This window comes from Manis pentadactyla, chromosome 2 (genome assembly GCF_030020395.1).
Source record: "Manis pentadactyla isolate mManPen7 chromosome 2, mManPen7.hap1, whole genome shotgun sequence".
Lineage (NCBI taxonomy): Eukaryota > Metazoa > Chordata > Mammalia > Pholidota > Manidae > Manis > Manis pentadactyla.
The window spans coordinates 200,211,028-200,220,971 of record NC_080020.1 but is presented as its reverse complement, the minus strand read 5'-3'; the positions used below and the strand labels follow the sequence as shown (position 1 = coordinate 200,220,971).

Below are 9,944 nucleotides of genomic sequence, written 5' to 3'. Positions count from 1 at the left end.
TTCACGCAAGGCTTAGAGGTAAAAAATAAAGGGGTACAGTCTTTGCAGATCAGGAAGCAGCCGTACAGACTCTCTGGGTTTGACCATTTTCAAACACTAGCCAATCGCTTGTCGGATACTTCCCCGCCTTTTGCGTTCCTTTGAAAAAAAAAAAAGCCCGTGTGACGGATTTGGAAATTGTTTCAGTAACGGATACGTGCAGGAAGCCAATGACTTCGGGCAATCTTTGGACCAATAACAAAAGAGGATAGCTAGGGCTCTGGCTTTGAGAGGCGGAATGCAGGTGGGCGTTATTTGATTGGCGGCTCTCTCTACTTATGGCGGGTAGGGTGGGTTGGTCCCTGTCGTCAGGGAGGTAGAGCAGAGGCGGGGCTGAATGAACTAAATGGTAATGAAGAGTTGGGTATCACTCAGTGGGCGGTGTTTGATGGATAGTTGACTTTGCCAATTGAAGGTGGTCATTGATACCCAATGGGAAATTAGGAACTCAGAGGCGGAGCATTGTGGGCGGGGAAAGATAACCACAGAGGTACAAGGGTAGTCGAAGTAGACGGGACAGCGGTGATTGACGGGAGGTCCAGCAAATTGGATACAGAGAGAGGCCGCAAGGAGTCCCAATGGGGGTGAGCTGGGCGGGGCTCGCCGAGGGGCGGGGAAGGACGGGGTGCGAGGAGGGGGTTGCAGAAGGAGCCGAGAGGCTGCTGCTCAATGGCGGAAGAGCCGCCGGTGCTTTGACCGCCTCGTCCCCCTAGCAGTTGCGGGGGAGTTTCCTGCCGGCGCGGCTGGAGTCTCTGTTTCTCAGGGTTCGGTGGCTGGAAGATGCTCCAGAGAGACGAGGCTGCGACGGAGGAGGTGGCGGCGGCCGAATCGGCAGCGGCGCTAGGGTGGAGAGAAGGCGGCAGTGGCGGCGGCGGCGGCGTGCGGAGCCCGACGGTGTAAACAGCTCCGGAGGCGGCGGAGGCGGTTGCCGAGACCCCGAGGGGAAAGCGGCGGCTGAGGCAGGGTCGTTCCTCCGTTGGAAGCCTGGGCTGAGTGCAGCAGGGGGGTGTCTGCGGCGGGCTCGAGCAGACGCCCTAGACCTCGCCACTCTCCCTCGCCTCAGGTAAGGCCGCTCGGCGCCCCGCCGCAGGGGAAACGGCTCGCGGCACCACCGAGGCCCTGGACCGTTTTCGGGGTGCCGCCGACCTGTGGCCGTGGCCCCTGCCTGTCCAATCCTCGTCTCTTTCCCTCTGCCGCGGAGCCGGGGGAGCGGAACGTGGGGCCTGGCTCCTGGGTAGGCAGGCCCCTTCCCCAGCCGCCGCCTCCGCGCTCCGCCGGGGCTGGGAGAGGCTCGGGGCAGGGTATTTTTGTTTGCTCCATCGCCTGGAAGTAAACTGCTTTCCCCGGTTCTCTGCTTCAGTCTGTGAGCATCTTTCACACCAAACTACTGGGGTTACCCCAGCCCTTAACTCATCTCTTCCTGGTGCATTCCTATTTGAAAACTATCTTTTCCCATTTGTTCCTTCAGCTTCTGCCCTACTCTGCGTTCCACTTCACTTCCTTGTTAAACCTTTCTTGTTCTTGTCTTCTGCGTCTCACCACCTCCTTCCTCCTTAATGGCTTTAAATCCTTTCTCTTTCTCTTCTCAGTCGACTCCGGGCTTCTCTTCTCTGCTTTCCCCAGCAGTCCTCTTCGGATGTCGTTGTTTTAACCGTGGAGTTCTTACACGGAACTGCTGTCACCAGTACCCCCAAATCTCCCAGAGGCCCATTAAGAATAGACTCATCAGGTTTATATGGCAGTTTTTTAATAATTTGAGCCTAACATCCTTTTAGAAGAAACGGGTTGTATTAGATGCAGTGTGGAAATAATGCTGAAGTAATTTTTAAAATGAGGGGCTCATTGACTATTGAAAATAGTTATTTCCGTTTTTAAGTTTAATGACCTGTAATGTGAGATTTAGCGGATCTAGAACATTTGCCTGTCTTATTTGGCAAAAATGCCTCTCAAGCATTTGACAGCGGCCCAAATTCATCAATATTCAAGTTAGTTTAAAAACAACTTGAAAGCTTTAAAAAGAGGACATTATATGAACAAGTAGGAAGCTGTTTTGATGAAGTCACAGTTAAGGACCTTTTAAAATAGTCTCCACATGTTTAATGTATCGAAATAAAGTTGGCAGGAGTCTTGTAAAAGGATTATTTAGGAATTTGAGCAGTCTTAGTGTTATGTAGCTATTTTGGGAGAAACCTCTTTTTGTTAACAAACGTTTACAACTGTGATGTGAGAATTACTGAGGTTTATTGTGGGATTAACACAGGAACTCATTTTATTTGAGCTCTACTACTGCATGGATGTAGAAGTGGTAAATTATTCAGAGTAGACAGTGTAAGTCAGTATAGTATGTTTTAGGAGATGGAGAAACATGGCCTCTACACAAATGTTAAGAAGTATTATTTCATTTACTTTCTCTGTTGTGCAATAGCCAAGTTCCTATTGTTGGCCTACTTTTAAATAGACTATTTCTAAATAGTGAGGCAAGTTATTCTAGTTATTACTATTTTTTCAAAGCATACAGGCTTTTAAAATACATATATAATTGAAGTTACAGTATTAAAGTAGTAATTTTTTTAAAGACATATTTTTCTAGGCCTCCTGAATGGGCAATGTGTTATTTCAATAGAACTTTTAAAATGTAGTTTTTAGAACAGATTTTTTTGTTTTTGTTCTTCAGATTTTCTTTTAGGGATGATCTTGATGGTGACTGTATTTCTTAACCCTCTCTCAGTGTCTTCTTTGTCTTTCTTTTTTTAAATGGTTGTGTTTTTCCCTGTTCATTAATTTTGCTCTCATAGTCTTATCACAGTTTTTTCAGTGGTTCTTTATGTTGTTGTGTTACCAGGATGAAGTAGTGTTTTTATTTTGTCTTTTGGATTTGTTCATGTGTTTATTCTCTCAGAAGTGACCTGCAGATCTTTCAACACCTGTTTTCTTAAACTGGGTGTCTAATTTCTGTGAAGACTTGGGAATAGGTGAAAGCTTTTTCAGTTTGTCTGGTAGTCATGTCAGTAAATACTATTTCATGTTAGTAGTTCACATATAATTACCAAATCCCTGAAGATTACATCATCTGAAGGAATCGTAGTGTCAAATAGCTGTGCTTCTAGGAACACCTGATTCACAAGTTGACAAGGTCAGAAAAAAGTAGCTCTTCTTGATAGTTTATTTTCCTATCACATATATTTTTTACAGAGCCTTTTTAATTGAAATGTAATGCTGATAGGCTCTTGGCACTCTTGGAAGAGTAGAATTTACCATAGTATAACTTAATGATTGTGAAGATTCATCGAAAACTGGCTAAGCCAATAGTGGAAGAACTGCAAACAAGCCCTTCTAAATGGGTTGGTAAACATTTCTTTTATTGCACATGATACTGAGAGTGAATATTTTTTTTCTTCACACTCTTTGGTGTTAGTTACACATTATCTGCATTATATGAACATTTGCCTATTATGTGTAACTTTTGTAACATTTTGTAGCATGGAAAGTAGAAAATAGTATAATTGTAACTCTACAGTGGTGCTTCATAAGATACTAGTAAAGTGAATAAAGTTATTAAAATATACAGTATTTGCTTTTTCTGTGAAATGGCCTTTCATAGTTCACTGATTTTAAGCAAAAATTAGTTGGGAAACAACCAATAGTATGATAGCTATAATACTTAAAAATGTTTAAATCTAAAATTCTAATATTTATTCAAGTAATACTTAGCTTAAAATAAACAAATACAATTAGTAGGAAGAGAATTTTGAGGAACAAGGTTATTTCTGGATTTTTCGCATTGTACTTGATTCTGCTTTTTTATTGAACTAATTTCAGAATTTGGGTTGAAACTAAATAACAGCTATTTAGATCAGCAGCTTCTAAGTTTTATTGTAGAATGGAGCTTATTTATGTGTATACCAGCAGAATTGTAGATAAAGAGGACTGATTAACTGGGGATAGGAGAAAAGATTCCTAGACACTGGGTGAGCCCTGGAAATGTAATCTGATTTACTTTCCATTTCACTCTCCTGTACTCAGACTGAATAGTGAAGGTAAATAGGGTAGATTTTGGAAAAACTGGTTTTGTAGTTTTTGCTTGACTCATAAAGTTGATAAAATGACAGAGCTTGTCATCAGTTTCTGGAAGCTAATCTAACAAGTATAGGTGAAAAAAAGATACAAAGGCTTAATAATTTGTATTTTACCCTCATTTTTGTTGGTGATATTTCTTTACATCAATCAAAGCATTGATTTAAGACAACCTATGGTGTTTTAGACTAATATGCTAACATCTCCGATTAGCCATTTTGGAATCTTTTTTTCAGATGAAACATTTGTAGTGTGATTTAATCTTTTTGTGTAGATTTGACTTGAGTTAGACTTTCCAGTTTTCCAACTGTATTTTCCCTCCCTCAAAGACCACTATTAGGACTAACTGGAGTGATTTGATCAAGTAGTTGAATCAGTGTTATGAAAAGAAGTCTACTAAATTCTTGATAATGTTATGAAGTTTTCGAAAAGGGCAGTCTATATGCTGTAGTTTCTCAGACTACATAAAAAGGGTTGTCTGGATACCTAGGAAAAAAAAATATGTGGTTGCTTACATCTTTTTATAAACATGTTTCATTCAAATTTCTGCCCTTCAATTTGGTGTTAATAACAGACATAGCATTTTGCTCTGAGTTAACGATAAAAATCATTACACAGGGAGTTCTTAAGTAAAATTTTTTACTATAGCTAACTGAATAAAACTACAATATCCTGTTATTTCTTGGTATAATGTAAACCTTTTCTAATGGTATCCTTTATAATGACTTATTTAACTTTAAGAACTGAGTAGCTTTACAACCAATTGTAGTATTTCACTTGTTCATTTATTTAGACATTTAATATGGTTTATAACATTTAAAGGAGTTTATTTAAAGCTTTTAATACTAAGTAGTTTATTAATTTGCTAAAAATAAAATGGATTTGCAGTTTTCTTTTGGAGTGTGGTGAAATATCAATACTATGTTTATTGGCTTTAAGTTGATTTGTTTCCTGAAAAGTAAAGGTCTCACAGCTTAGAAACAACCCTAGTTGGTGAACTTGTTTTACATCCTTTTGAACAAAAGAAAAAAAAAAGTTTTATTAAAACATGGTCTGATTAATTTAAAGGAGAGACAAACATTGGAAGACTTCTAAGGATTATTAAGGAATTTGTCTTCCTCTTTGAGGTGGGACCAATTACTGGCAGTGATGCAGGGAGGACAAGACCTCTCTCTCTAGTCTTACTGTGCTTTTTTGTCAACATAGAATGTCCTCCACTTCAAAATAGGTTGTGAAGGAAAGTGCATTTGTATGATAGAAGCACTTCATGGAAAACTTTTAAAATGTGGGTATGTTATCAGGTATAATCAAATTTGTAATATAAGAAAAAAACCCAGTGAATAGATTTTTCTTGACCGAGAGTACATACTTGAGAAGCAGCTTTGATAAAGGGCATATAGAATAATTTGTGAAGTTCTGAAAGATTTCAAAGCACTTCAGAGCTTGGGAGCAGTGTCACTTGTTCTTAAATCTAGTTGCATTTTACTGTCTTGATGTAGGTATGTTGGTGAAGTGCACTCCTAACACTGAAAAGGATAGTTAATAGACGTACTTATAAGTAAGAGAATCTAGGAGTGTCCATATTGCTCTTGGGTGCTTAATCTATCCTGGCAAAGAGTTTTTACTTTCCTCTTCTCTGATTAAAGCTATCAACTGAGTTAACGAACTGGGGTTATCTGTTGAACACAGGTGGCCCTTCTTTTTAGTCCCTTACAAAGAGGAAATAATTGAACTCTAAATGACAATGTGTGGAAAATCAGGTTTAATGTGACAGGCTTCCTGTTGCTTTCACTTACTCGAGACTACCGACCCACTGTGAAGTAAGGAATTCAGTATAGTTCAGTAGTTTTTAGTCTGTAACTCCCCTCCCCTGACCCTGTCTCCCAGCAATTATTCTTGGATTCACTGAGTGCCTTCTAATATGCAAGACACCATTCCAGGCTGGATACTGAACAGAACAGACAAAATCCCTGCCCTCATGGGTCTTATATTCTGGTAACAAACATTCCTCCTCCGTTTACAACTGTGCTCCCTTTGTGACTGGCTTAAATTACGAGCAGAAAATTTGGGATATATGGTGTTTTCTATAGTATGCTTTGAAGCTGTGGTTAGAGCTTTACCATTTTTAGCAAGAGAAAGGAGAAGAGTTTTTCTGTAATTGGACAAAACCTGGAATATGAAAAGAGAAAGTAGAAATGGGGAAATATTGTTGTACCTAGGATTAAAAGGTAAGCCAAGATAGAAAAGAGGTCCTTATAGTAGGCATGAGGGAAGCCGGTGGCTTCAGGTGTTATACTGTACAGTCCTGGATAGTTGAGTTCCTGGATGGAAAATGGGAGAAGAGGTGTGATAATAGGAGCAGGGTGAAGAGGACGAGAACTTTGAGCAAGTCTGGTTTAAATAACTAGGGATGTACCTATAAAATACATGGTGTCATTTGTGTTTACAGAAGACCCTGTTGCTGTTTCTGTTCTTTTGTGAGTATAGCTGAAAGGTTCGTGATTGACCACTAATGTCTGGAAGTACTGTCACTGAGTTGTGACTGGTACTTCTGTTTACTGCTTATTTGACAATTCTGTTGAAGATAGTTGATGGAGCCAGTCTGTCTCCTAATTTATTGCACTGAAATTGGTCTGTATATTTGTCACTGCTTCCCTCAATTCCACCTGTTGTGTATTGCTTGAAGTTTTGCCTTCTTTTTCCCCTGCATTGTAAATTTCTGCGTGAGGATGTCCTTTTGCACTTAGATATGAAGCAAGTTGTTCCATAGCTTTCCTAGTGATGATCCGGTGTGGTAAAGATGGCTCTTCCTGAGTTTACACAAACATGGCGCTCTTAAGATAAGTATGAGAGATTCTTTGATCTTTGTTTTTATTTGAATGCATAATGCTCTTTTGCTTTCATTTATGAGTCATTGAGTCAGAGTCTCTTGTGACCTTGCTTGCTGTAGTGAATTGAGATTTTTTTTTATTTAAAGCAAATCAACTTGTGTTTAGTTCAGTGCCCTGATATGAAACTGAACACTAGTTCCATTCACGACCTAAGAGATCTCATTTCCAGAACCCAAATAAGCCTTCAGATTACCAGTTTCACTTTTAGTATGATTTTGTGATTGTGTTTCTCTAAACACTCTTATTAAAATGGTGATATGCAAAAGAACTTGAATTTTAAAATATATTAAATGTAGTAATTCAGACAGGTTCATTAAGCTGTTCAACATTTGGATATCTTTAAGTGCTTATGTTCTGGATGAAAAAACAAAACAAAAAACAACCTTACCTGATTTCTTTAATTATCTATTGTAACTGGCTTTATTTGTGTAATTCAGAATTTCATTAAAGCTTTGGTGATTGTAGGTACTAAATGTAAGGAAAATAAGTTTAATTTCTTTTCAACTTTTGTGGAGTGTTTTGAAATGATAATTTTGACTTAATATTTTTCAGTTATACTATCCTTTTTTTTTAGGAGAGCAAGGTACAGGCTTTTATTTAGAGATAAAGTGAAAGGACATTGCTCCTGGCTCACGCTAGGAGGGGACAAGAGAGTCCCTACACTCTCCTTTTTAAATAAAATCTAATCTACTATGTAAAGGAAGTAGTAGAGCTTTGGAAGGATTAGTGGTGACTTAGATATGCATTGTTGCTCTTATTCTGCATCTTGAGTCTTTTTCTGAGTGATACACGTTTGTATTTTAGTTCAGATTATTTGCTCTTCTGTGCTTTTGGTTTGTGTTGCCTTTTGTGCCTCTGGCTTTGCTTGCTTAATTTTTATGTATGTATTTATTTAGTTGCACAGGGTATTTTATTTTCATGTTTTTTATTAAAGTATCATTTATGTATAATCTTATGAAGGTTTCAAATGAACAACATTGTGGTTTCAACATTCGCCCATATTATGAAGTCCCCCTCCCGCCAATTGCACTCACTGTCCATCAGCGTATAAGATGTTATAGAGTCATTATTTGTCTTCTCTGTGCTATATTGCCTTCTGGGTGACTTTACCTATATTGTGAGTGCTAATTATAGTGCCCCACTCTCCCCATTCCCTTTCTTTTGAAACCACTACTCCCTTCTTGGAGTCTGTGAGTCTTGTTGTTTTGTTCCTTCAGTTTTGCTTTGTTGTTAACACTCCACAAATGAGTGAAGTCATTTGGTACTTGTCTTTCCCACCTGGCTTATTTCACTGAGCATAATACCCTCCAGCTCCATCCATGTTGTTGTAAATGGTGGGATTTCTTTTCTTCTTATGGCTGAATAATATTCCATTGTGTATATGTACCACCTCTTCTTTATCCATTCATCTACTGATGGACACTTAGATTGTTCTATATTTGGCTATTGCAAATAGTGCTGCGATAAACATAGGGGTGCATATGTCTTTTTGAATCAGGGACCTTGTTTTCTTTGGGTAAATTCCTAGGAGTGGCATTACTGGATCAAATGGCATTTCTATTTTTAGTCTTTGGGGAACCTCCATATTGCTTTCCACAATGGTTGAACTAATTTACATTCCCACCAGCAGTGTAGGAGGGTTCCCCTTTCCCACATCCTTGCCAGCATTTGTTGCTCCTTGTCTTTTGGATGTTGGCCATCCTAACTGTGAGATGATATCTCTTTGTGGTTTTAATTTGCATTTCCCTGATAATTAGCAATGTGGAGCATCTTTTCATGTGCCTGTTGGCCATCTGAATTTCTTCTTTGGAGAGGTGTCTGTTCAGATCTTCTGCCCATTTTTTAATTGGGTTATTTTTTTGGGGGGTGTTGAGGCATGTGAGTTCTTTATATATTTTGGATATTGACCTCTTTCTTATTGGATAAGTCATTTATGAATATATTTTCCCATACTGTAGGATGCCTTTTTTGTTCTACTGATGGTGTCCTTTACTGTACAGAAGCTTTTAGTTTGATGTAGTCCCATTTGTTCATTTTTGCTTTTGTTTCCCTTGCCCGAGGAGATGTGCTCAGGAAAAAGTTGCTCATGTTTATATTCAAGTGATTTTTGCCTATGTTCTCTTCTATGAGTTTTATGGTTTGCTTAATTTTTGTTTAAGTATAGAGTGGCCACCAGGCTTGGGAACACAGGTGCATAACAATAAATGCTTTATTGATGTTATATCGTACAGAATATGTTAAAATAGCATCTATGTTTGCAGACTTTATGATCACCCTACAGAGTGGAATTCATGTAGGTGGGTCTTTTTGTTTTTGGTATATATTATTTTATTTTATTTTATTTTTTATTTTGGTATCATTAATCTACAATTACATGAAGGACATTATGTTTACTAGACTGCCCCCTTCACCAAGTCCCCCCCACATACCCCATTAGTCACTGTCCATCAGTATAGTGAGATACTGTAAAATCACTACTTGTCTTCTCTGTGTTGCACAGCCCTCCCCATGCTCCCCCCACATTATACATGCTAATCGTAAGGCCCCCTTTCTTCTTCCCCCTCCTTCTCCCTCCCTTCCCACCCATCCTCCCCAGTCCCTTTTCCTTTGGTAACTGTTAGTCCATTCTTGGGTTCTGTGAGTCTGCTGCTGTTTTGTTCCTTCAGTTTTTCCTTTGTTCTTATACTCTACAGATGAGTGATATCTTTTGGTACTTGTCTTTCTCTGCCTGGCTTATTTCACTGAGCATAATACCCTCTAGCTCCATCCATGTTGTTGCAAATGGTAGGATTTGTTTTCTTCTTATGGCTGAATAATATTCCATTGTGTATATGTACCACATCTTCTTTATCCATTCATCTACTGATGGACACTTAGGTTGCTTCCATTTCTTGGCTATTGTAAATAGTGCAGCGATAAACATAGGGGTGCATATGTCTT

At 39.0% G+C, this 9,944-nt stretch overlaps 1 protein-coding gene across 3 annotated transcripts in view; it reads left to right on the top strand.

Annotated features, from left to right (window-relative positions):
- Nucleotides 1-661: 661 nt before the first annotated feature.
- PPM1B (protein phosphatase, Mg2+/Mn2+ dependent 1B) overlaps nucleotides 662-9,944 on the top strand; it is a 79,660-nt gene continuing 70,377 nt past the window's right edge. For 2 of the 3 annotated variants that reach the window (XM_036925624.2, XM_036925621.2), the window contains exon 1: nucleotides 663-1,102. The gene's annotated coding sequence lies outside the window, so the exon portion shown is untranslated. Of the gene's footprint in view, nucleotides 1,103-9,944 lie in introns of all 3 variants that reach the window. The other variant, XM_036925623.2, reaches the window with a different exon arrangement.